General features: G+C 42.4%; 1 protein-coding gene across 4 annotated transcripts in view; it reads right to left on the bottom strand.

Annotated features, from left to right (window-relative positions):
* Nucleotides 1–26601, bottom strand: part of TRPS1 (transcriptional repressor GATA binding 1) — a 279396-nt gene that overhangs the window by 97187 nt on the left and 155608 nt on the right. The gene's annotated exons all lie outside the window — the stretch shown is intronic.

Raw genomic sequence — 26601 nt, forward strand, 5'->3', positions numbered from 1 at the left:
TACTGAACGCCAAGCAGATTTAACACAGAGTGGCACTAAAGATGGCCTGGGCTTTGATGCCAGTTCTCCATAGGACACCCATACATAACGCCTGAATATTTCTAAGGCAAAATTGTCTTGACTATGACTCCACGAATCCAGTTTGAGAAATAGGAAGTTCCATCTGTTTCCTCATTGTGCTAGATGGCGAGAACCATTTACCATGTGGAAGCACTAACCACCCTGAAGGCCAATGCGTATGGACATAAAAATGAGCTATCTAATCGTTACGGCTAGACTACACATTGTACAGCGATGACTATGTGCCATGCCCGCAAAATTATTCCTTGCCTCCCGTTCACAAAGGCCTGTTCCGCTATCTGTCTGCGGGGAGAGAAATGCAAAAAAGAATAGCTCGGAGACTCAGCAGAGTAACATTGTATGGATTAAGGAATTTATGTCATCCGGCATAAAATGAACCAGATGCTCCCTCACTTGTTTGTCTGAAGCAATTATACACGGCATGTAAAGCAGTAGTGGCCGGTTAAATAGTTCACAAATAACCTGCTTTGCAGAATGTTTGGAGGTTAATTATTAAATGGTTCGAGCTGAATGAAGTCTACGGCTTCCCTGTGCCAAATTAAGCTACAACTCCCCAATTTTAGCTGTCTCGAAAATCAGTAATGCGTATTATTAGCATGCTGAAGGCTGATTGATTGTGTTCGTTACCCAGACAGCCATCCTCACACGTGGAATCAATCTAGAATGCACATAGTGCAACACATGAATGCACCTAGACAGTCCGCGCTGAGCCATTCACCTGCTATTACCCTCACCGCATTCCTTAGCCTGTGGAAACCAGAAGAGGGAAAGAATAACAGGCTGAGAATGTTTTTCTTCACTCAATTACTCTATTTCTTTTTTTCATCCACACTCCCACAATTCCTGATTCATGAATAGAATGCCAGAGCTGCTGTAAAGAATGACACTTTCACTTTTTACCCCATTTGAGGTCTGCATGGCAAACCCTATGGGCATTGTAATGGGTTACCCAGATTAAATATCAGAGGACCCTCTGAAACCTGTCGCAGCTTTCGAGACATTTTTAAATAGAAAAAGGTAGTACCAAACCACACTGTAGTCAAAAAGTCTACTGGAGATATATCCTTAGTGTAAAAATAAAAAAAAGAAAACAAGAGTTTTCAGAGACTGTCCCTGCAAATGTGGGCTGTTCTGGGCCATAAATGGTCAGGGCTAGTACAAACCCCACCCATAAGATGGTGTTCCCAAGCAAGTTTAGGCATTCCCGGGGCAGGACTTACTTGAACTGAATTTACCAACTAAAATGTTGGTAAGTACGCATTACTAACCTCATAGATTTTACGGCCGTTGCCATTCCAATGCTTACTAGGTAGCCAGTGTCCTCCACTTCCTGGTCCCAGCTTGGCACACAAACAAAGTGGCAGGAGATGACCACTCAGCCAATCACTGGCTGAAACGGGTCACCACTGTGGCCGGTGAAGGGATCTCCTGACATCTGCTGGGTGTAGAAGTAGATGATGTACCCAGGCCCCAAAGGCCCATTTTCCATATGGGAACACACCAGTATTATAAAGAGCATATGGTGTGTGCGGAGGAGGTTTTACAGACTTTGCATTTGGACACAGGAGCTTTACGTTACACCACTGCTTATGTACATAGATCCTTATGGAAAACAGGTGACGAAACCGTGTATGATGGCTGCCAAAACACATACTGTATAATTAGCCTACATGGCACATCCCAATGTTTGTTTTCATCCCACTGAAGAATGACCCTAGGCAAAACTGAAAAGTCAGTTTTGCCCAGAGTGTTGGGCTTCCGTCAAACCCCAGGCCTGAAGATTTGTGAGGTGAATAGGGTTGATCAGGTACTATATGGTGCCTTCCGTACCCGTGTTATTCCTTACGCCGACTGCTTCACCTCACAACAAGATTAATGAGCCAAATGATTCCTTGTCTTCAGAGCTTCATTCCCTGCGGGGCTCAATGATTTATTAACATCTGTAATACACAAGGGAGATTTATAAAAACTGTGTAAAAGGAAAATGATCTTTGTTACTCAAATCAACCAATTACAATCCAGCTTTCATTTTGTGTTCTGATGTTGAAAAATAAAAGATCTCCTATGATTGGCTGTTGTGGGCAACAAAGACCGATTTTTCTCCTCACGTTCGTGTATCTATAGATGATCTCCTACACAGTGTTCCAACATTTTATTCACATGAACATTGGCTGCTAAGGCCTCCACACATGTTATCACTTAAAATCATCTGTGTAGAAGTTATTCCTTCTACACAGAAAATATCGAGTTCCCTAAGACTTTTCTCAGGTGCACTATTCAGTATGGGTGGAACAGCCCTCTGGTGTCCATTAACAGCCCCTATGAGCAGTCCTCCATTAATCACTATATAAATTGCCAGTATCAAAAGCAATATGAGGCGCCAAACACTGACTGCTTTGTTTCACTCGGGATTGGAAGACTTTCTGGTCAGATAATCACTATTAACATTTTTGCAAATGATAATCGGCCTGTGGAGGCTACGGAGTTTATGAGGTCTATATGTATAGGAAATGATCATGTGGAAAAGGGTGGGTGAAACAAGGCACCATGGGATGTGGTCATCACCATGAGTTTTGAAGATTGCTAATACATTGTGGGATGTGGAGTCATCACTTTGAGTTACGAAGACCATCATGACATGAAGTCACACCAATGAGTCATAAAGACCATTATGGTACATAAGTAAGGTGTTCCATGGCACTTAGCTTGAAAAGGTGAGCTACAATGCAATGGGGGACTCATGTTCTCCCAACAGATGTGGGCTCCAAATGCCCAACTATCACATATATACAATATGGCACATAGTTTGGTTAGAAGATTACTTTAAAGGCTTTAAATTAATTTCAAACTCCATATTTACTATGCATTTCCATTTTCGTACGCGCCACCAAGATATTCACAACAGATTGTCAATCACATCATTCGATAAAATTTACTATCTAGTCAAACATAATCTAATTTCATAAGAAGCCAATTGATATGTTTTCAGAGGGTTGGAGGCACCTGCCCAAGTAAGCACTGAAAAACAATATAAACTCCATACGCCTAGAGTAAACCCAGGATCCCAGAGTGGTCCCAACTGCACAGTGCAGCCATTGTAAGAAATTTCATGTGGTGAATGACACCTATATGACCTTGGCATACTACGTTTGCTCGCTTTGCAGTAAACACAGGCTCCTGCTTGGGGCTCGTCTGTTGTTCATTCAATCAATCACCTTTCCTCTGCGCTTGTCACTTTGTTCCAGTTATCAATATTAGATAATTCTACCTACTGTGCCAAAGGAATACATCCGTCCCATTGTCTCAGTGATGAATGTCAAGGTTATCAGTATTACAGGCTTAGCCCACACTGTTATGAAGTGATACGACATGACAAAATTAGACTCAGGGGTGCAGTAGTAATAGCAGGCTCTATCATTTTGGAAAGTGATGCCGCTGCCACAACGTCATATTAAAAATATCAGTTTGTGGATATTTAAACTTATGGAAACGTCCTCGCCGACCCCGAGGAAAATGATGACTCAGCTGCAAACCGGTCGCAGGATTATAGGTAGTCATTTGCCTAGAGCCACTGGCCTATAGGGCCACACATAATGGGTCTAAGTTAGACTTATTCACAGATACAGCTTGGTTTGCAAGATGGCATAGGAAATTATATTATATGAAATAAAGAGAGGGACCCCCTTGCGCTCCTATTGTAGAAGATTCCGCTGCTCGGTGGCTATCAAGCTGTTGTCCTCCTAAAGAAAGAATATAAATCACTGGTGTATCACCCGTGGGTGATATAAGACATCGGCGCTGGAAAAACAAACTAAACAACTATTCCCATTAGAGTTTGTTAGGTGGATAGGTATGTATCCCTAGGAAAAAGAGGGGATTGTGCATCAAAGTGGGCTGTGCTGGGGTATGTGTAATTACTATCTTTCTCACAAAATAGGCAGTAATGGCAAGCGTGAATGATAATGATGATGATGCAGTCCGTACCTTATACTTCTCCAACTTTATTCTCCTTGTTCTTTCTGGTGATTATGTAGCGCTCTTTTCTTTTTTCTTTTCTCTTTGTAGGTGTATCTTTAAATCAGGGCGTCCTCCTTGCTCACCTTTTAGCAACAACGCTGCCCCGGCCGGAAGCACACGTGGTGCGAGGGAGCTTGTGGTTTGGTTGCCCGGGAAACCACTATCGGTGACGTCACCGTTGAGAGTACCGGAGCCTCCGTGGGACAAAAAACTTCCTATGCGTTTCGGGGCCTATCGGGCTTCTTCGTCAGGGATAGTTTGCTCGTAGTGCCTTCGGAGGTTCTACGAGCAAACTATCCCTGACGAAGGAGCCAGATAGGCCCCGAAACGCGTAGTAGGTTTTTTGTCCCACGGAGGCTCTGGTACTCTCAACGGTTACGTCACCGATAGTGGTTTCCCGGGCAACCAAACCCCAAGCTCCCTCGCACCACGCGTGCTTCCGGCCGGGGCAGCGTTGTTGCTAGAAGGTGAGCAAGGAGGACGCCCTGATTTAAATATACACCCACAAAGAGAAAAGAAAAAAGAAAAGAACTGAGCGCTACATAATCACCAGAAAGAACAAGGAGAATAAAGTTGGAGAAGTATAAGGTACGGACTGCATCATCATCATTATCATTCACGCTGGCAATTACTGCCTATTTTGTGAGAAAGATACTAAATACACATACCCCAGCACAGCCCACTTTGATGCACCATCCCCTCTTTTTCCTAGGGATACATACCTATCCACCTAACAAACTCTAATGGGAATAGTTGTTTAGTTTGTTTTTCCAGCGCCGATGTCTTATATCACCCACGGGTGATACACCAGAAATTATATTATACTTTACCTAAGGCCTCACATCTATATGGCATATCAGTGTTGTACGAGCCTAGATGCCCATACTATACCGCGGAATGACTTTAGTATCTGTGGTGGAAAAATAAAATTTGTGGGGTGGAATACAATGCTTTATGAAAGCAGCATATGGCTGCACACACCCATAGAGGTGCTGTGTGATGCCATATAGGGTCCATGCATGCCGATTGGACGCGTGTATGAATCTTAAAGAGGACCTGTCCCCTCTCCTGACATGCCTGCTTTAATAGCTTCATGCATTCCCCAAGTAAAAACAATTCTGGAGCATCTATTATTATGGCTCTATGTTGTGTCATTCCTTTATTATTTCTACTAGAAGTTATGAATAAATTGCTAGCAGTCTGCAGTAAGGGCACAGAGGGGAGGTGACAAGTTGGGGGTGTGTACCTGCACAGCCTTAAAATGGCAGCACTGATTGGATAGAGTGAGTCTGTGCAGGTACACACCCCCAACTGGTTACCACCCCTCGGTACCCTTACTGCAGAGTGATGCCAATTCATTCATAACTTCTAACAGGAATAATAACGGAATGGCACATCATAGAGCCATAAGAATAGATGTTCCAGAATTGTTATTACATGGGAAATGCATGAAGCTATTAAAACAGGCATGTCAGGAGCGGTGAAAGGTCCTCTTTAAAGGAGATTCCAAAAAATAAAATGTTCATTATCACTTATGGAGCCAGTTAAACTGTGGACTAGTGTTTGGTGTGGTCTAGTTTACCACTGGAGCAAAGACTATTATACTGCCATAAAGCAGACCTTTGACGGGTTGCATAATAGTGGTGGGAGTTTTGATTTCTTTTTAGTTCCATTTTAAAAGAGTAGACCTGCAAACTTCCCCACATGGGGGAGCTAAGGAGCTTACTGCATACTATTTTATAGAGTTTAATTTAAGAACAGTATGCCATAACCTCCCTCCAACCTCAGAACTTTGGAGAAATTTAGAATAAATAGTGGTGAACAGTTATCCCTTTAAGGTTTTTGACTAATAATTGGGGATTAAAATCTGATTCTGGGCTGATTTGGCTGAATTCCCCCTCCGAAAGTGCTGAGATTGCCTGGGAAAGTCTCTGGGCCAGATTTATCATTAGCTCAGGTCAGAATAATGGAGTGAAAAAGTCCCAAAAAAAAGTCCCAAACTCTAAAACTGCGCACAAATTTGCGACTTTTTTCTGCTCTGCACTATGCTCGCCAGTTTTCTGAAAGTGGGTGTGTTTTCTTATGTAAATGAATCTCTAGACAGATTTACTATTGGAGCTATTTAAAAAGTCGCAAAAAAGTCGCAATTTCACTCCAGTGAGGACCATGCTTATCTTATGAGACTTTTTAATAGAACATGCGACTTTTTCATAAAAACTTGCAACTTTTTCGTAAAGATGTGCGACTTTTGTAAAGCTGCTTACTGACGGATAAACTGCTACCGTCAAACCACATTTATTACAGTCTTAAAGGGCCAATCATAAATCTGACTTGGCTAAAACTGACTTTAGCCATATGTTAAAGTGGAGTGAGCTGTCAGAGTCATGATAAATCTGGCCCAATGTCTGTCTGCCTCTCTCACACACGCAAAGTCTGAATGAATTAGAATAGAAATTAAAAAATATATATAATAATAATTCAGGTCGAATTTCCAAATTTCAGAATCAATTCCCTTACCTCTAGTAATAATAATACAAGAATACAATATTATATGATTTACTTTCCTATTAACGCATAAAATAAAATATTGGTTGATCATATTCCTGAATTCTCTAGGATTACGCCTCCGGTCTTCCTCTCCTTTGCACAAGATATTTGAGCTGAAGCTCCAGCTTTCCAACCTGTACATCTACACATCTGTTGCATTAATTACTTTCATATGATCATTAACTAGAACACCGCTTTATGACACCATAAATCATTCTGGATGAATTAAGCAGTAATAGGTGTCACATACATAAGGCAGAATTCCTTTGGGGGGGGGAACAAAAATGTCCATTTTTTTTTCTTCTTTTTTTTCCTCTCTTTATTTTTTTTATTGTCAATTTGTCATAACAATAAGTAGCTAAACAAAAAAATCTAAAAAACATTCAGTGTCGCCTTCTCTACAACAGATTAACCTTCGCTCACTCTATTTCCATTTAGATGGATTTTTTCTTTCCCCATTCTCGACTTTGGTCAGCAAGTTACTTACTACGCTAAAACGCTGCTACAGCCATTCCTAGCAAAAAGATTAATGAGAAACCAGAGTTCTTCCAGAGAAAAATGACAGTTCGTTTACATAATTAGAACTCCTTTTCTGATGTCAAGTTAATTAAAATTAAAATCTGCCTGGAAACTGCTCTTTTTTCGACACGAATGCTAAATGGGGAGAATTGTATATATATATATATATATATATATATATATAAACATATTTTTTTCTTTTATTGTTGCTTTGCAGAGAACAGGAATATTAGTGCCATCCCCTGGATACTCTGAGACTGCATGCGGGATTACATCAGGTCCCTGAAGAAGAGTCATTGCAATGGCTTCTATTCATCGGGAAGTATGTCAGACTTAAGTGTTCAGGCTGCTTTTTAATTTACTCAATTTATCTTGTCTTGACTCCCCCAGAGAAACATTTTTTTGACATGCTGGGAGAGTCAAATGCATGCTGGTTATCCTTTTGGCTGCGAAAAAAAATAAAAAATTGTAGCGAACACGACTTCATATACTGTATAATAGTTTGCTTGACGAAGAACTCATTCCAAGAGGAGTCGCAGAGTGAAAATGACACATTATTTCTCAATAAACATTGCTTTTAAGGGTTTCTCCAGTGAGTATGGTGGGCACATCTCCCACCAGAAATACAACTGTAGGCATCACTTTGGGAAGCTAAAGAGTAATGTTGAGCAGATCCAAACTTCAGGGAAATGTCGATTTGCCATGAAGCCGAATTTCCGCGTGCTTCGTGGTAGCGAATTGATTTTCCCTTAAATAGTGCAAAATTAATAAATAAATAAATCATACTTACCTAATCCATATGCTCGTGACAGGCCGGAAGCCACCATCTTGATTGGAGATCTTGCACGAAATCCTATGCGCGGTGACGTATGACATCATCACGAGCCGCATGAGATTTCACACTAGATCGTCAATCAAGATGGCGGCAGCCGACCCGTTGCAAGCAAATGGAGGTGGTAAGTATGATTTCATTTATTTATTTTTTTTATTTTTTATTCTACACTCTGTTATTGCTATCAGATGCTGCAATCGGCTATGAATGCAGCATCTGATGGGTGCCATGACAGGGGGGGGGGAGGCGTAATCACCGCTCCCTGTCATTGCATCCACTACTTACAAAGTCATTCGTCACAAAGTGAGTTGTCTTGTAAAATTCGGCAAAGTAGCCGAACAGAATTTTGCAATACTTCGCTCATCTCTACCATGGAGCTTAAAGGGGTTGTCCGGGTTCATAGCTGAACACGGACATACCCATATTTTCACCAGGCAGCCCCCCTGATGTTAGCATCGGAGAATGTCATGCTCCGATGTGCTCCCTTGTTCCGCGCTGGGCAAGGGCTGTTTTATTTACAATAACATACTGCCCGGTGGAGGCTTCCGCCCAGCAGTGTTTTCGGTGACGTCCCCGGCTCTGATGAGCGGGCTTTAATGCTGCCCTAGCCGTTGGGCAGCGCTAAAGCCCACTCATCAGTGCCGGTGGCGTCACCGAAAACACTGCTGGGTGGAAGCTTCCGCCTGGCAGCCCCATGGAGAGCCCGGTTCATCCCGGAACTCCAAAAAATGCCTTTGCCTTTGCCCAGCTCAATTCAGAGCAGGTCAAAGGAGAGCATCGGACGATTCAGTGCAGGTCAAAGGAGAGCATCGGAGCATGAACTGCTCCGATGTTCAAGTCAGGGGGGCTGCCTGGGTGAAAATGGGGATATGTCCGGGTTCAGCTCTGAACCCGGACAACCCGTTTAAATGAGTGAACCTGGTGAAGTCTAGTGATAGTCCAGGTGCCGTCGATTGGGTAAGTATGGCTATCCCCCTTCACAGGTCCCACAGGGGTATCCTGGACAACCCTTTTAAGTTTGTGCAGTAACAAAGAACGCTTTGTTACATCTGTGACGTGTCAGATCAGTTTTACACTGAAGTTCCCTTTAAACAACAAACGTACAGCATTTGAGTCCAGTACGAATTTCCAACTAAATAATAGATTTGACCAGCCATGGTTCCCATGGGTCATGTATGTCATGGATGTTTCTAGAGCTACACGTATATAATTGAATGCAAACTTTGGGTTTTTGCTGATAAAACATGTTTTTGGCTGGATACTCCATCCTCTTATTTGGGATGGCCAGGATTATTTCTCAAACTCTTGGCCCGATCCTTTATTTCTGCCTATGCCAAATGATACTCGGGAAAAAGGCTTCCAGCAAACTACTGAAATGTCAGCAATAACTCAAAAGCGTCTGATTTAGGATGAGCGTAATTTGGATTTAGAATATAATAAAATACACATTCTTTTTCCATCTGTTATGCTGAAAGAAACATCTTCTGTTAGAAGGTGACCAAGTCAATGTTCTGCCTCACAGATGTATATTTGGACCATAGGACCCAGAAAAGGGGATTCCATGCTTTGAAGCAGCTAGGAACATTACTAAAGTGCTCCCTTCTGCCCTCCAGCTGGTTCCCCATCATCTGGCTTATACCTACTGTCCTATACATGTTCAGGAACATATTTTATTAAGCTATTAAGGGGCATCTGTCAGCAGATTGGTACCTATGAAACTGGCTGAACTGTTCCATGTGTGCTTGGCAGCTGGAGGCATATGTGCAGAGCCTCTAGGTGTAACGGCAACCCCCCCGTTGCTCCTAGAGGCTCATTTGCATATATTAAAACATCATTTTTCTCAGTAATGCGGGCACATATGAAGATGGGACCAACACAGATGCCTTCAGTTGCCAAGCGCACATGCAAAAGGTCAGCCAATTTCAAAGGTACAAAACTGCTGACAGATGCCCTCTAAATTTGAACTTGGTAGCCATCCTAGTATACACTAAACCACTGCATTTCAGAAGTCGTATATACATTGAGCAGCAGCTGACGGGTTTGCGTGGGGCAACAGATTGACGCTTTGTATGGGGAACTGTAATGCTTCGCTTCACCTGTGGTGGCGCTGCAGAGAATTTGAACACTTGACGCTGGATTTTCCCACTAAACAGTATTCGATTCTTTAGGCTACATGCACACAGGTGCGGGTTTTCATTCAAAATTTCTTTGCAGATTTTCGTGTGGACTTCTCTCATTACTTGCCGATTTTGATGCGGATTTGCCCCAATCTCAACTTTGCGCTGCAAAGGGTTAAATCTAAAAGTCAGTAAAAACTATTGACATGCGACGGAATTCGAAATCCGCAAGGAAAACATACGCACAGTGTTCATGAGATTTGTCAAATCTCATACACTTTGCTAATACTGCGCAGAAAAAAATATGCGTAATTCGCGACGTATGCAGGTGGCCTCAACATATTTGGTGCTGATTTTCTTTAGGCTATGCCTACATGGCGATTTTGGCTACACGCCACACGCTCAAAGATCTCATTCTGGCAATGTTAGGCTACTTTCACACTTGCGCTTTTCCTTTCGGCTATGGAGATCGGTCATAGGATCTCAATAGCGGAGGAAAACGCTTCCGTTTTGTCCCCATTCATTGTCAATGGGGACAAAACTGAACTGAACGAAACAGAGTGCACCAGATTGCATTACGTTCCGTTTGGTTGCGTCCCCGTCGCAGACTGAATAACGCTGCAAGCAGCGTTTTTCTGTCCGGGATGTGATACAGAGCTCTGTTGACTTACAATGGAGTTCATGAAGGATCCGTCTTGGCTATTTTAAAGATAATACCCCCGGGATCCGTTCATGACAGATGCAGACGGTTGTATTATCATGACGGAAGTGTTTTTTGCTGATCCAGGACGGATCCAGCCAACACGCTGGTGTGAAAGTAGCCTTACTTTGCATAATGCAAATAAATCTCAACCTACACATCGCCTTAAGGGTCTATTCACACGTCTGCGAATGTGTCCGCCTCCGTTCTGCAAATTGCGGAACGGGTGCGGACGCATTCATTCTCTATGGGGCAGGAATGAATGCAAACAGCACTCAGTGTGCTGTCCGCATCCGCATTACCGGAGCGCGCCCACGATCTTCCGTTCCGCGGCCCTGAAAAAAGATAGAACATGTCCTATTCTTGTCCGGACAAGAATAGGCAGCTCTATGGGGTGCCGGCCGGATCCGCAATACACTACGGACGTGTGAATGGACCCTTAATCCATCAAGGTTAGATTTCTGGTGACTTGCATCATGTCCCGATTTCAGCAACTTGCAGGTCGCACATTTATTTCCAGGATGTTTCGATGCAGAACGGAGAGGCTGCGATCTTTGGCTGCACTGCGTAGTGTCAAATATTGATACACAATTGATAGATCCATTCCAACCAGAGAACAGATGTTCATGTTTTACCAATTATAAGGACGCTCCGAATACATCAGTAAGAGGAGAATATCTACATCATTAAACATCAGATTGGACAGGAAAAGAAAATATGCAGAAAACAAACTTCTGCTTGTTTACAGGCATCAAGAGGCAAATCAAAGGAAGACTGCTGAAAATCAATGAGGAATTAAAGCAGCCTGACAGAAGAAGATAAAAAACAGCAGCCGATTCCAGCAACTGTAATGAAAACTCCACTTTTACTGAAGTCGACAAATAATAAAGGCCATCAAAAAAAAAATGCAAAGAGGAAAAAGAAAACCGGGGATCACAACGCTCGGTTACTGAAAATGTGTATAATCTTAATCGTCAACGTCAGGGATTAGAAAACGGGAACAGATTCTAGCCTGAAATGCGTAATTTTTAGATCTGTGTCCATGCTGCACTTACTCCTGAAAACCTCAAGAAGCCGTGATAATACGGAAGAGGGTATCTATCAACCCCCATGCGCCAGCAACAACTATTTTTGAGCAATCATTTGCACATACAAAATAACAACTTGTTGGAACACTTGTCATGTTTCTCTCAGCGAGAGGAGGGATGGCCTCTCATGGCTTAGCAAAGTAGTGGTCTTGATAAATTCCCCTCAGGGTCTTCTTTTGGGTCTTCATTCTTGATCGATAGATAGGTTGATGCTATTCAAACCCAAAGATTTCATCAGGACTGTCTGAATGTCTAATGTGTGTGGAGGCCTGTGGACCTTCACTGGATAGGTAGAGAAGATCTCCGGGAAGAGAAGGATTGAGCAGTTGGGTTTCAGCATGCCCAATCCTTTTGTTCTCAAGGAGATAAGCCGCTGCCAGAAATGTCTGGAAGTTGCCTACTCCATTACCCCCATACAAAAAAAGGTGGCACCTACTGACCTCAACCTAGAGAGTATAGCCACCCAAAGAGACAGGTGCTTGATCAAACTATTAGGCATCATTCACACAGCCGTTGCCCAGCCGTACCTGTATTGCGGCCTGCAAACAGCGGGTCTGCAATATATACGGGGACCGGCCGTGTGCACACCGTATCACTTGAATGGGTCCGCAATCTGGAAGGTCTGGTGTGGAACGGAGGCACAGAACCCAGGGAGTGATTAAATGGGGTTTCTGTCTGTGCCTCCACACCACAATATAAATAGTGCATGCACTACGTTTTTTTGCAGTGCGGACAGATCACGGACCCCATACAAGTTGAAAGGGTCTGGATCCCTCTGTGGAATCTGCACGGATATTGCCCGTGCATTGGTGACCACAAATTGCGGTCCGCAATGCACGGAACGGCCACCCAGTCAGGTTTCGGCATGCAGTTTTGGAAGCCAGAACCAAGAGTGAGTTCAAAAAAAGAGGAGACATCATATCTGCCCTTTCTATTTTCTCTCTTTTTAAGATCTGATCCTGATTTTGGCTTTCAAAACTGCATGCAGAATCCTAAGGCCCCTTTCACACGGGCGAGTATTCCGCGCGGATGCGATGCGGGAGGTGAACGCATTGCACCCGCACTGAATCCTGACCCATTCATTTCTATGGGGCTGTGCACACGAGCGGTGATTTTCACGCATCACTTACGCGTTGCGTGAAAATTGCAGCATGCTCCTCTTTGTGCGTTTTTCACGTAACGCAGGCCCCATAGAAATGAATGGGGTTGCGTGACAATCGCAAGCATCCGCAAGCAAGTGCGGATGCGGTGCGATTTTCACGCACGGTTGCTAGGTGACGATCGGGATGGGGACCCGATCATTATTATTTGCCCTTATAACCACTTCTATGGGGCCTGCGTTGCGTGAAAAACGCAGAATATAGAGCATGCTGCGATTTTCACGCAATGCACAAGTGATGCGTGAAAATCACCGCTCATGTGAACAGCCCCAGTAGATTGTATTATTTTCCCTTATAACATGGTTATAAAATAATAGCATTCTGAATACAGAATGCATAGTAAAATAGGGCTGGAGGGGTTAAAAAAAAAAAAATAATAATAATTTAACTCGCCTTAATCCACTTTTTTCGCGCAGCCGGCATCTCTTCTGTCTTTATCTTTGAGCAATAGGACCTTTGATGATGTCACTACGCTCATCACATGATCCTTCACCATGGTGATGGACCATGTGATTGGAGCATGTGATCTGACGTCACCAAAGGTCCTTTAGCCCACAGCTCATCATTAAATAAGTAAAGAAGAGACCGGGAACTACACGAACAAGAGGAGAAGGTGAGTTTATTTTTTTATTTTTTTTTAACCCTCAATTGATCACCTACTAAGCATTCTGTATTCAGAATGCTATTATTTTCCCTTATAACCATGTTATAAGGGAAAATAATAACATCTACACAACACCTAACCCAAGCCCGAGAAGTTCGGGTTTGGGTACCAAACATGCGTGATTTTTCTCACGCGAGTGTAAAACGCATTACAATGTTTTGCACTCGCGCGGAAAAATCGCGGGTGTTCCCGCAACGCACCCGCACATTTTCCCGCAACGCCCCCGTGTGAAAGAGGCCTAAGAGTTTTTCTCCATCATACAAAGTGAAAACTGCCTTTTACTCAAATCTATATGCAGGCATTAAGCAGCCCCCCTTCACACCAGACCTGGTTGACAGATTCATGGGTTACATGTGTTGATTCTATTTTTATTTCATCCGAAAATTCCCCAGTAGAAATGAACCTCGAACTCTCTGTTGGTAAAACCTTGGTAAAATGATGCAGTGGTCAAGAGGTCAGTGACTATTTTACAGAAAAACAGCCATGGAGAGCCAGGTGGTAATAATTATCATTTGCCATTTGTTCCCCCCAGTATTTCCTTTAATTTAATCTCTGACATGTTAAACTTTCCACGATGTGTTTTTAGTTAATGGACAAGTGTCCACAGAGAATGAAATGCCACACAACGAATGGGTAACGAGGCCGCGAGGAGGGATTCTCAGAATTAGACCTAACTCAATTATTTGTCCTAATAACATTACAAATGAAAACACAGGAAGAAAATGTTCTACGTTTTAAAAATGGTATATATTTTTTATAAAAATATAAGTAATAAAAATAGTATAGAAATAAGCATGTAACCCCCCCCCCCCCCCAAAAAAAAAAAACACTAGTAAAATTACCCTTTCTGTCTCTTTCTTCAGCAATTTCTTGGTTTGGCTTTATGTACATAGTTGTATTTTGGATCAGTAAGGTTTTGTAATATAGTGTTCATAGTCTGCTATGGGTTTATACTGTATCTAGAGGTGTCTTCACATCATACAGAGGTGTTTTTCCTCAGGGTTCACATGAAATCCAAAAGGAGAAAAAATTGTGGTATGTTCCATCTCATTCTGTATTACAGAGGTCTTTTCCTAGAGATGGGTGAATGGATTCTAAAATTTGTAAGTTTAAGCCAAAGTTTGTGTGATATAAAAGGAGAAAGATAGAGGAGACTTTTCAATGGAATCGGAGCACTTCTGAACTTGGTAGAATTTATTTGGACCAAAATCGAATCAGCCCTGACTCGAATTTTAAGATGTTTACATCCAAATAAAGTGGAGACAACACATGGAGACAACATATGTTGGCCCGTCGTGTGCCTACGACTAAATAAAAAGTAACCATGGAGATTTGCCATCACACAGGGCCCATACACTTGGCTATGTTGTGAGCACAGACCCTTCAGAAAAGTTTGATGGTAATTATATGCCATTATAGCATTAGCTACCAAAGAGGTCATCACCCTGCCTTCCCAGTTCCCTCAAGCCAGATATGTATGAATTACTGTGAGAACAGGAGGACACAAAACTGCATGACTATGTTTCACCTATTTAAGTCTAATTCCTACATTCTGGCTTTGGAGAATTTTTTTATTTTTTACAAGATTGTGTCCATACTTGGCCACAATTGGACAGTTCTGGGATGGACCAAAGTTGTGTCTCTTTTTGATTTTTTTTTTTAATGAAACCTTGCACAATGATTAACATACTATTGGCACATGTACAGTATAGTGTTATATAGGGTGTGGTGTGTTATTTTCACTCAAGGTGGCTCACAATAATGAGTTGGTTGATTTTTACTTCTGTCAAAACTCAGGGTCCAGACTAAAGGCTCTTGTAAAAAAAAAAAAAAGATTGCCAGCATCTGCTCACAGGCAAGGAAATGAACTTGAAGCTCCAGGGTCCCAATGTTTAAACTGAGTGGGCTTAATTACAGTATATACTTTATTTAATATTGAGGGCCATGGTTCCCTTTTGCAGTATCCATGGCTTGGGTGCTATCCTAACCTCTGGACCCCTATAGGTACGCTGTGCTGACAAGTCTACAAGGCAAGCAAATTTAGCATGAAAGCACTTTTTAGGGTAGCTCCAAAGACATTTTACCTTAAAAGGGTTTTCCCTGATTACAACATTGATGACCTACTGTACCTGAAGACTAGGTCAACAACATCAGATCAGTGGGGGTCTGACTCCTGACACCCATTCCGATTAGCTGTTTGAACAAGCCATGGTGCCCTGGTGGGTGCTGTTGCCGCCTCACAGCATACCAAGATACCAAGAACAGCGCCGGACATTGTATAGTGGATGTGCTTGGTATTGCAGCCCAGGCCTATTCACTTGAACGGGACTGAACTGTATGTAGGCCACGAGACATATGGATGTGATGTCACTGGCCTAGGAAGAGACCTCAGCGTTCACCGTGGCTTCTTCAAACAGCTGATTGGCAGCAGTACCAGACATCAAACCCCTACCGATCAGATACCAATTACCAATCCTGAGGACAGGTCATCAATATTGTACTGCTGAAAAACCCCTTTAATATGTGCAGTAGGTGACAAGTGATGGGTGATCATGGAGGATAATCTCAACATGTAAAACGTACTAAATGTAGTTAAGCGACATTTCTGAGAAAGTTTAGAATCCTCAGTGCTTGCTTTTATCGGGCTGTCTAGACAGTCATCAGACATTCATGAGTGAAGACATTCAGAAAACAAATGGTTACTGTCAATCGCTCCAGAGATGTTGGCGTTTTCGTCATATATCCTGGGGTTATGTGTTTAAACGGTTTCATCTAACCTGAAAAACCAGTTACCAGGAATCATGCGAAGGAGCTAAAATCTGTCCATTCAATACACGTCACCCTTCATAAATCTCCTCTGCAAATTACTATTGACCATATTCTGGCTAATGCATTTCTATTGTTGTGCCTTGCCCCACTTTAAGAAAGAAAAAAACAATGCCTCTCGTGAATCACTTTCTCCTCAAAGACTTTAGGAATCTGCGCTCCACCTAGAAGACGCGGCACACACAGACCAGCACCGCTCACTGCTGCTGGACTCCATTGGGTTTCCTCTGTACATAACCAAAGCAAGTTCTGAAGTATAAAAGCAAATACTGCAAATATTCAGAAGTGATCCTTAAAGGGAGTTTCCGGTTTACATCAACATCCTTTAAAATAATCATTTATGGAGGTCGGAGTAATTTTGTAATGTATTTCTCTTATCTTTATTGAACTCCCATTCTGGGCTGTGATCACATGACCCTGTCCTTGCAGTTCTTTATTTCCTGTGATGTTATGTCCATGAGTAGGGAAGTGATAGGGAAGGAGCTAAAAAATGGCTGAGTAGGAGGAGCTATAAACTGGGGAGTGTCTATAAACTAGCTGGAAGGAGTAGCTATAAACTTTCTAGATTTGTTAGAGATGGTGATAGGGGAGTGTCTATGTAAATAGCTGGGTGGGAGGAGCTATAAACTACCTGGGCATTGTTAGGGGCAGTGCTGGAGCTTTGAAAGAGGAAGGAGAAGTGCATCATGGGTTTGGTTGGATACAGAAACAGGAAGTGCTACATACAGGATGGAAAGAAACCAGAGGGATTAATTTACATGGTGAAAAATTGAAGACGACAATGCATGGTCCAAATTGAAGAAGACAAAGCATGGGGAAGATGTCCATGAGGAAAGCAACTACAAGAACATATTTGTTAATCACCATAGTAATCCCCAAAAACTTCTTGTGAGAGGTCATCTAAAATTATTATTTTGAAGAAACAGTGCCCCCATCGTTTATAGGCTATGTCTGGTATTGCAGTTATCACTGCAGTGGGGCGTCATTTATGGTCTTGTAGTCATACACTACAAGGATGATGTAGACATCCATTTGTGGTGATGTGATTTATGGAGGCCTCCTGGAATAGCTGATCAGTATACCATATATAAAGTATGAGATGACACAGGATTATTCAATATCCGTGCAACAGTTTCATTAACGAGAGACGACATTGATCAGAACTGGTAATTTATAAATTGCTGAAATTATGCTAAAACTGACTAAGGTCGTCCAACATGAGGCCACATTAAAGATACAGATGTATCAAGTGTCAACTACAATACATTGTTGCATCAAACTTTAAAAGGGGTTTTCTGGGATTTACATATTGATGAGCAATCCTCATAGGTCATCAATATCAGATCGACGGGGGCCTGACTCATAGGTCTCCTACCGATCAGCTGTACTAAGAAGAGGCCGCGGTTCTCTTTGAGTGTTTAGGTCTCTTTGTAGGCCACATGACCAGTCACATGACCTAGGCACAACTCAGTCCCATTCAAATGAATGGGGCTAAGCTGTAATACCAAGCACAGCCACTACACAATGTATGGCGCTGTGCTTGGTGTGATGGGAGGAGGTCGTGGCGCTCACCGGAGTGACGCAGCCTTCTGAAACAGCTGATCGGTGGAGGTGCTAGCAATCGGACCTCCGTTGATCTCATATTGACGACCTATCCTGAGAACTCCTTTAAATTAAACCCATTGAAAAGGTCACAATAAAGATTTCTTCAACAGTGTATCTAATGCGTTCAGTAGTGTTGGAGCAAATCGAAGTCCACTTTGATCCGAATTTCAGGATAAATTTGATTTGCCGCAAGGCCGAATTTCCTTGTGCTTCGTGGTAGAGAAATGATTTAACCTAAAACAGCGGCCGCCACCATCTTGCTAGAAGATCTTGCGCAAAATACCGTGCGTGGTGACGTATGACGTCACCACGCTGGCTGGCGTGAAAAAGTCATCTCGGGCCATGCAAGATTTTGTTCCAGATCTTCAAGTAAGATGGCAGCGGCCGGCCCATCACGAGTAAATGGATCAGGTAAGAGTGGGTTCACACTAGCGGTATGGAGTCCGTTATGGCTTTCCGTTATAACAGGGTTATAACGGAACATAACAGAATCCATAAGACGGAAGGACGGATCCGTTTTGCCGCCCATAGACTTGCATTATGACGGAATGCAAAACGGACGCCTTTAAAAAGGCATTTTGTTTGCTCTCCGTCCTAATAGAAGTCTATGGGAATCAAAACGGATCCGTCTGGTTCCCGTTATGCAAGACGGAAAACAAAGTCCTGTCGACAGGACATTGTTTTCCGTCTTGCATAACGGGACCCAGACGGATCCGTTATGTTTTCCCAAAGACTTCTATTAGGACGGAGCAAAACGGAATGCCCCTTAAAAGGCTTCCATTTTGCATTCCATCCTATGGATTCCGTTATGCTCCGTTAAGCCATAACGGACGCCATAAACGCTAGTGTGAACCCACCCTAAGTATCATTTTTATTTTATTTTTAAAATTTTACACCCAATTGTTGCTATCAGATACCACAATCGTGTATTAACGCCGCAATCGCCGTTACCTCTCATTGCACCCGCTACCTACAAAGAAATGCGCTTCGTGACAAAGTACTTCTTCACAAAGCAATTTTTTTTGTAAAATTCGGCGAAGCAGCCAAACTTCAAGTATCAAGTAACCTCTGCTACAACTGTGTATATATATATATATTAGCATTTTATTTTTTTTCTACATAACCACATACAATATCTGAACAGTTTATCTTCTCCTACAGTGAATAATCAAACCATATTTTAAAATCCGCTAACTCGGAGAGAGGCGACCGTATGACCATTAATCACAATGCCGTAGTCTAACTCATCATGGACTGGTAACTCCAATTTATAGGTCGATAAGTCTTGACTAAGCCCCGCTTCTCCTGTGTCAGCACATCTCCAAACTGCTGCGGGTCACTTTATAATTTATCTGCAGAGAGAGGCCCCCAAATAAAGCCCTGCTCATGTGGTTAATGCAGCGTCAACTGTCAGGCACGGCAAAACGGAAATTACAGGCAAAAAGACAGAAAAGAGATTAGAAATGAGGGGCTGCATTAACTCTTTAAAGAGAAAAAATTCTAAAGCAAGAGATGAGAGAAGAGCTGTCCCGCCTTCCGACATGTCTGATTACAGAAAATGCTTCCCATAAAAGAACAATCCTCTTAGAACTTCACATTCTTCTGGTCCTCTGTTATTCCTCATGGTAAAGTATGAGTAAATTGACCACTGGTCATGATCAAATCCCTTGTCAAGAATGTGACAAGTCTGATACAGTCAGCAATGATTTGTACAGACAGGCCCAAGTGATAAAAGGGAATAGTAACAATGTATTCATATATTATCAGAGGAATAATAGAGGAACAGCAGAATGCAGACTGTGGCAGATTTATTTTATGAAAAATGCAAGTATGTACTAGGACAAAAAGTGGTTTTTGTGAAATACGGATTACTTATCGTCAGGATATCTCACGAATACCTGATATGGTTGGGGTCCGACTCCCACACCCCCGCGGAGCGGCTGTTTGAGGAAGTTGTGGCGCTCCATTGAGCTCTGCAATCCACTCCTAGGCAAGAGACCTTGCGTTTGTTGGTCACATGGCCTATGTGCAGCTCAGTCCCATTCAAGTAAATGGGCCTGGGCGGCAATACCAAGTACAGCCATATATGCAATGGACAAGGTTATTCTTGATAGTCTGTAAGAAGGTCCTTATAAACAGAGAATCGGCGGGGGTGTTGGGAGTCAGACCCCTACCATGCTAATGTTGATGACCTATCCGGAGAATAGGTAATTAATACTGCACTCCTTGGAAAACTCCTTTAAATTTGCATCAATTTGCATATTACTGACCTAAAACAGACGCCTGGGACTCTGTTAGAAGAGGCTGGGTGCTCAGTGAGCGATGCGGCCTCTTCCGAACGCCATGTGACCTCACTGTATGTTGGTATTATCGTATGGAGGGCGCTGTGCTTGGTAAGTGCTCACCAGAGCTTGGCAGCTTCCTGGAACAGCTGATCCCAGATCCGCCTGATGTGATACTGATGACTTCTCATGGGACAAAAAGTTACCACTGCTCACTTACTTATTTCTCTGTAGGGGGCTTCACTAAAAATACCTCAATGACAAACCTGAAAAGTGTACATGAAGGGGTTAAAAAAGGATTTACCCTTGTGTTGATGGCTTAACGTGAAATATAAATGTATTAAGGCTTCTGGTGTAGGCGCTGGTTTATTACAGACACACCTATGTTTATAGGATACAGACAGAATGGAGAGGATAAGCCAGAGAGAGGACTGGGGGGTATCAGTAAGGGACGAGATAGAGACAGATAGATAGATAGATAGATAGATAGATAGATAGATAATGTAGATATCATCAAATGTACCTACCTTGGGCAGCTTTTATCCTAACACCTGAATTTCCCTCCGAGACCCGGAAGCTAAGTCTACAAAACCTCTATTGGTTCTATCCAAGACCCAGGTCTGACACTGAAGGTGCTCTGTGGAAGTCGACATATGGTTAATTTCTAGTATTTCTCTTAAATGTCTTTATAAAATGGATGTTCTTTCAGAAATCACAGGACGCTTCATTTTTCACCCAGTATATGGGGAAATGAGGTTCGGAGACAGAGTTTTCAGCTGTCACGGTTTGTCATCGATGCGCTCTTATGAGAGTTCTCCACAGAACAGATTTAATTCAACGACCTTTTATCTCTTATTGATCTGCTCCATTTTCCATTTAGAATAGAAGGATTCATTCACAGAGGCTAAATATCCTTCAAAGTTCTACAGATGAAAGTATAATACCTGCCATCACCGACCGTGCAGGACAACCCGTCTAGGGCCACCAGGATATTCCTTCAGTGTATCTGTTGTGATCATTTGTCTCCACCCAACACCACGTGTGGTCAGTATTTACCTTGATGACCAAAGAGGCAAGCAGGTCTCCTGAGATATTAAAGTTATGTCCATACAGTTCCTTCAAAGAGAACACAGAGACTATGTGCCGTGGTCTTGGACAAGCTGGACACATCCCGCAGCTCATGAAATTCCTTTGCTATAGGGTGTATTTTAAAGAGGACCTGTCCCCTCTCTTGACATGTCTGGTTTACTAACTACTTGGATTGCATTCAGCATCTATTTTTATGACTCTATGTTGTGTTGTTCCTCTATTATTTTTAGTAAACATTTATGATTGAATTTCTAGCAATCTTCTACAAAGGTATTTCTGGGTGTTACCAGTTGGGGGGGGGGGGTGCCCCTACATAGTCTGACACTATCCAATCGGTGCTTCCAGCGTCAGACTGTGCAGGGACACATGCCCCAACTGGTAACACCCAGCTGGACCTTTATTACAGACTGCACATAATTCATTCATCAACTTCTAGAAGGAATAACAGAGGAATGGTATAAATAAAATGTATCTGTATAGCGCCACCTGCTGTTTTTTTCTTATTTCTTTGAACTTCGCACTGAGATGGCCGCACATTCTCAGTTTCATCCTACAACTGCCTCCTGAGTTGTGATAGGGAGAGCTAAGACACGCCCCCTGAGCTGTGATAGGCAGAGCATGGACACGCCCCCTTAGCTGCAGTAGAAAAGACACTCCCCTTGAGCTGTCAGCTTGATACAAACCTAGCAGAGCAATGAACGGGGAGATCTCTGGATCCATGTGAGGTACAGGGCTGGTTCTAGCAGTGTTAGAAAGAAAATTTAATGTACTATATGATGTCTGATTCTCATTTTTTACATTAATCATGGGATAACCCCTTTAAAGAGGAACTGTCACCACTCCTGACATGCCTGCATTAAGAGCGACATGCATTGCATTCCCATGTAATACCAATCCTGGAACATTTATTCTTATGACTCTGTGTTGTGCCATTCCTTTATTATTCCTGCTAGCAGTTATGAATGAATTGCTAGCAGTCTGCAGTAAGTATATAGAGGGTTGTTAATCAGTTGGGGGTGGGGGGTGGGAGGTTCTGACCAGCACCTGGTGTTAGCTGACAATCACTGATGAAAATCCGGGTGACACCTGTGTACTGTCTTTTTTTAGGACAAATAGTAATGAATAGGTCCATCTGCGATCGGCAAAAATGCTAATTAGACACAGACCAGAAATACGGTTGTGTGCATGAGGCCTAAGGCTGAGGCTACACAGAGTTATTGTGCGACCAAAGAGCGATCTGTAGTGGTGCAGCCCTGAACTGAATGGGGTCACAGCGGGACTTGCACATTTTCACGACCCCAGAAATTGAAACTGCGCTCCCGAGAAAGTGGCAAGTGCTGTGACCCCATTCAGTTTAGGGAAAGCAATCTTTGGTTATGCAATGGGTGTCGTGGTCAAAATCGCTGTGTGGCCCCAGCCTAGCAGAGGATTATCCGAACCAGAAACCCTGATGAAGCAAACTGTAGGGCATCTGTATAAGAAAGGAAGCTCACAAATAACAATAACGACAATAGTAGCAACTACAAAAGCAATGCAGAAAAATACACATGTAAGCCTGTTACAGATATGCTTTCACGCCCCAAGCCCCCCCCCCCCCCCCCATGACAAGAACTGCAGAGCTACAACATATAACTGCGCCTGAATCCCTGAGCTTATAAATTCCGAGCAAGGTTAATAAAAGAAAAAAAAAAACTGTTTTATGAACATAACACCAATTGTAACAAAGGTGAAAAAGGAACAATTCAAAGTGATCTTTAACTTGACTGCGACACTGAAATGTTCCTCTAAAGACCGCTGCCGAAAATTGCCTCAGTTCCAGTCCATAAACCAGAAGAATGATAAAAATTCTAAAAAGTGTTACCTCATTTGTCACTACATCGTTTTTTTGGCCCAGAGAGGTCTTTTCAATAGCAACGGAGAGGGTTGTATTTTTGCGACTAAATGAATGTCAAAACAGAATTGCGAGGGGACGTTCAAGGACACAGATACAGAAGATTACACAGTACAAAATAACAGAGCGGGATGGAACACGGGACAACCATAGGAAGATCATCTGCACCTTAGGAAGTCAAGATATAGTGATGTAATAAAGGATATAATAGCAAGCGGTGTATGAAATTCAGATGCTAACATTAATTAGACAATGACTTAAAGGAACACTCCACATAAAGCTAAATATTTGATGGTTCCTGTAGGGTCAGAGGGGGAGGCACATGATACAGGTACTGTATTAAAACTGTCACTGAGCTTTCCAAATACTTTTGATGTGCCATAGTGACCTATCAAAAGTATTGAGTGCCGAGACCTCCATGATAGCTAGAACGAGGACAGAGAAGCAATCTTCCTTCTAGTTGCAGGGGATGGTCTCAATAGATGGTCTATAGCAGGCATGCTCAACCTGCGGCCCTCCAGCTGTTGTAAAACTACAACTCCCACAATGCCCTGCTGTGGGATGATAGCTGTAGGCTGTCTGGGTATGCTGGGAGTTGTAGTTTTGCAACAGCTGGAGGGCCGCAGGTTGAGCATCCCTGGTCTATAGGATCCCCTTGATTCCATCTCCTGAAGTGAGGAGAGACAGACAGCTATTTGATTGCATCTCTCTTCGGTCTAGTGATCAAGTCTTAGCACTCAGAACCCCACCAATCAAAACCTTGGACGTCACTATGATATATCAAAAGTTTTTGAAGAGCTCAGAGACCGTTTAAAGAACACCAAGAATGATTTTGCCTAAAGTGGTCCTATATAAAAAAAAAAAAAAGAAGAGACTGTGCACGTTCTACAGTCTCCAACCTACGGATCTAGAGTTGTCGGAAAACTGTAAGGCCCATTGGAGACCACAATTATAAGGAAAGTTATTGATTTGAAGAGTTGCTAAATATAAATATACAAGACATACAGTATATAACTATGTAATTACCTATATTTGATTTACCAACATGTGGACATTTAAGTCCTGCCCAGGAACAATAGTTTTGGGTGCATCTTGCATGACCCCTGCCTCTTTTCTGGTCACCGTAGCAGGACACTCTGTTTTAATTGGAGGAACATTCTATTAATATAGGATTGTCTAAGGTGGGAAATTCCTCATTTGGCCTCACCATTAGAAAAGGGAAAATAGTTTCTAAAATTAGGAAATCCAACCCAAGTTTTTGAAAAAGTTCTGATTCTATCAAACCTGAATTTAGAAGAATCGAGGACAGGAGAGAGGGAGAGTGAGAATAAGAGTGAGAGAGACTTTTCAGGCAACCAGAGCACTTTCAATTTGGGTCAAATTTACTCGGACCCGAATTGAACGGTCCATTCAGATGAATCGTGCACAAATTCATTTTTTTAAGAAATTTGCTCATCTATACAAACCATCAACTCAGCAATTTTCTAAGCAGAAACAATACCCCCCCTCCCACATAAAATATTCAGAAACATAAGCCATAGATGACTAGTTTCTATACGGTGAACAACCATATTCTGTAGTACCAGATGTTGTCCTAATCCTTATCGGATAGAGGACCTTGAACTGAAAAAGGTTTCATCAACGCTTGGGTTCACCTTGCAAACATCTAACAAGCATCCCTCAGATTTAATTATTGCTTTTTGACAAGACAACATAATAGGAATCAGGTTTACCCAGGCAAACTCCCCAGTGGCATGTTCAATTACTCAGGTTGTTCCTTCACACTAGAGGTCTGAAGGGTTGCTAATTTAACAATGTCAGAAAATAAACATAGGTATCTACAACACTTTAACCCAAGACCTTCATGTCATGGAATACAGAAAAGAAAAGTTATGGTTTGGGTTCATGTAACATCTGACCATACCAAAATACCACAGCTGACACACAGTAGATGTTAATAATATAATAGTTATATTTAACTTAATAACTTAAAGGGGTTGTCTCACATTAGCAAGTAGCATTCACCATGTTGAGAAAGTCACTTACTAATGTATTGTGATTGTTCATATTGGTTCCTTTGCTGTTGGATTCATTCTACTAGAGCATTATACACTGCTCGTATCCATGGTTATGACCACTCTGAAATCCAGCAGCGGTGGCCGTGCTTGCACACTATAGGAAAAAGTGCCAGCCTCTCTGGTGCCCGGGACTGTGTGAGCAGGCAGGCACAGCTGCTTCCATCGGTGGTCATAACCCCTGGAAACGAGCAGTGTATAATGTGATAGAAAATTGAATTCACCCAGCAAAGAAGGCAATATGGACAATCACAACACATTAGTAAGTGCCTTGTGTTAACTTTCTCTACATGATAAATGCCTTTTTCGGAAGTGAAACACCCCTTTAAGAAAAACACAGCCCTAAAACCTGAAAAATCCAAAATGGGTTCAAAATAAAAAATAATTACTCATCTCACCGATTTCCCACCGCTGCCATTGCAATGTTTACCAAGTGCCAGCTGCTCTCTACTTCTCAGTCCCAGATCAACACATAGGAAATGGTTGACATTGACTACTCAAACAACCACCAGCCAGTCACAGCAGTCACCCACCTCAACCAGTGATCGGTGACTTGAGAAGCATTGAAACAGCAGTAGAAAAGGAATGATGAGTATTTTTTTTTTTACCAATCATCACCTATTTTTATTCCCTCCCTACAAAAAAAAACTTTAAACATCCTTTTTTTTTATTTTTTTAAACTTCCTAGAGACAAATAATTCCTTTTAAAGTGCACCTGAACTTTTAAGAAACTTTTCATATGCCATAGTGACATTGGTATTACGAGGAGATAGAAGCGATCACGCACACCGCTGTCTTTCCTCGCTGCTGGAGACGGACTCGAGACAGGCTCATAGTCATTCTAATGAGACTCTCTTCAGCAGGAGGAGAGACAGTGATCTGTGTGCGCACTTCTAACCTCTTGTTTTAGCAATCAGCAGTGTCTCAGCCGTCAGACCCCCAACAATCAAAACCTTTGACATGTCACTGTGACACAAGAAAAGAGACTCCCCCCCTCCCCCGCGATTGATAAGACCCAACAAATTTCCTGGCCGTGAAAATTTTGAGAAAAGAGGTTGAAAAAGCGAGGGTTAATCAAATCTTACGGAATGGTTATCCAAAAGATAAG

Source organism: Bufo bufo, chromosome 5 (assembly GCF_905171765.1).
Source record: "Bufo bufo chromosome 5, aBufBuf1.1, whole genome shotgun sequence".
Taxonomy (NCBI): Eukaryota; Metazoa; Chordata; class Amphibia; order Anura; family Bufonidae; genus Bufo; species Bufo bufo.